Here is a 2449-nt window from a genome sequence, read left to right as displayed (position 1 = left end):
CAACCCACCCCCCACCCATTCGTCTTCTTCACTGCCCCCCTCCCCGACTTTTTCACAGTTCTCTCTCACACACACAGTCATTGTCCTCCTTCATCATCCCCTCCCCTATCGTCTTCACATACAAAGGCCCCTACCTCACCCCACCCATCTCGTCGTCTTCACACACAACCCCTGCCCCGTCGTCTTCACTTTGAGAATGCAAACTTTAATTTTTCGGCAAACTTTCATAATAATACACTTCATCAGCTGACCATTATAATACTCTTACACTTTAGCTGAGTACTGAGAAGAAACAGTGTCACCAAAGATTCCAATTTTTCAACCAATCTTTCCTCTCTTTTATCCCTTAAAATATTTTATATATATACATAACACACACATCCACCCTTCTGCTGCTTTTACACCAACTAACACAATCACTGTATTGCCGCTGGTGGTACCCCATTCTACCGCCAACTGAAAAAAAAAAAAAGACCCACATTTTGTCCTCCATTGTACCTACCAAGTACTATACCAACATATATCTATAATTCAATTATATGTGAGTTAGAGAGTAAATGGGGAAGGGGAGTTGAAATTTCCTCTATTTTTCAAGATGTTATGCTGCAAGAATTCAGTTCAAAATAGTCGTGGATCGCTGCTAGTGTACTCAAATTTATACGATCTAACTCCCCTGAATGTCTATGATTATTGGCTTGGCCTTGGAGTTTACCATTCCTGTGTTCAAGGTTAGTTTACCATTCCGTCGTCGTCATCAGAAGAAAGGGTGAAGACAATGAGGTAGGGTGGGGTTAGGGTGGGGTGAAGATGATAGACGTTGGGAGGAGATGAATATTTTCCTTTTTAAAAAAAAAAAATTAGAAATTATTATAATTAAAAATTATATTAATAAAATAATTTAAATATAATTTTTTAATTAAAAATAAATAAAATATTTTTTTTTTTACTATTCATGCGCCCAAGGAGAGTGTGTTGCACTCTCCTTGTCAAATCAGTATTTTGTGTCTGATAGGTACCAATTTTAACACTTGAGGTGTCTGATAGGTACAAGCCTTAGTTTGGGGGTCTAAGTGAATTTTCGGGACAAGTTTGAGGTCCTATCGATGGGTTTGGCCTAAAATAATGGACTCTTATATTATACTCATCAAGGCAACTGAAATGCTTCATCAATTCACTTTTACTTGAACAATATTTTAAAAATTTAATTTTTATTTTTAACATAACAATAAAAGATAATTATGTTACACAATAAGAGAGAATTATGTCAAAAATGATAAGTACATATACAAATAAAAAATAGAAGTAAGTGACAAGTAATTTCAAAAAGAATGGGTAAAATATCTTCTAAATAAGCAATGATTTGAAAAAAAAAAAAGCAATGAAAACATCTAATTACTAATTATTATTTTTCTAGACCTAATAATAAACATCAATTCATATGTGTGTTTGAGTCCAAGATTGATATCCTAAATAAAAATAACAATGATATATTTAATGTAGTCTCTTAAAGTAGGATTTTGATAGAGTAGACTTCACTATTACCTCAAAAGATAGGAAGACTATTTTCGATAGAACCTCAACTCAAATTAAATAGCTTCGCTAATCAATTCTGTTTACCCCTAAAACACCAATTATTTTTTGTTCTAAATTTCTTCCACCATATAACCATACTTAGTTCTAATTTCTAGATTAACATTCAAATTTTTAATTTCAATCAAATTCTTCAACTATCACCAACTAATACAAACAAATATTTAAAACCTAATTTTCAATTTTTAACTACAAAAAACCACTCATCCTCCCCAATTTTTGTCCCCACCAAAAGAATAACCATAAAAACAAACACAAATCATACGAAAACAGAGGAAATACACTACATATCACTGCCTTATTAAAATGTTTTTCCTATTAACTATGTAAATTCAGTAAACTATGCTTCAGTAGCCCAGATAATACATATAATTGGAAAATCAAATTTCAGGCTTCTAAAAATGACAAGTTAATTACTGCGACGTCGTCATTTTGCCATTGTATACATACCGCATGAGAATTTAGTTCATAAAATTCACTTTTTAAATGTAAGAAATTAAAAGGAACGAAAATAAATGAGTTGCTGCAAATCATATGTACAAATCTGAAAGAGCCATCAAAGCATGTTTCTCATCAATCACCAATCGTTGAGAATCGTTCATTAATCTGGAGGTGTTTTTTTTATCCAAGAAGACAACATTAGATGAATGCAATCCCTTGTGACATGATATAACAAAAATAGGCCATATCACAAGGTAAAATTTTAGTTTTCCCATCTTGAAAAAAAATCATGAAATACGTATTAATCACAAGTCAATCCAAATTAAGAAACACTTATTATTAAACCCCAGCTCAGTTCTACTTCAACTCTATTAAAAAAACCTCCATCCAAAAGATGAACAAATTACATATAATAATT

This window comes from Capsicum annuum, chromosome 2, assembly GCF_002878395.1.
Source record: "Capsicum annuum cultivar UCD-10X-F1 chromosome 2, UCD10Xv1.1, whole genome shotgun sequence".
Lineage (NCBI taxonomy): Eukaryota > Viridiplantae > Streptophyta > Magnoliopsida > Solanales > Solanaceae > Capsicum > Capsicum annuum.
Note: the sequence above shows the minus strand (reverse complement) of the source record.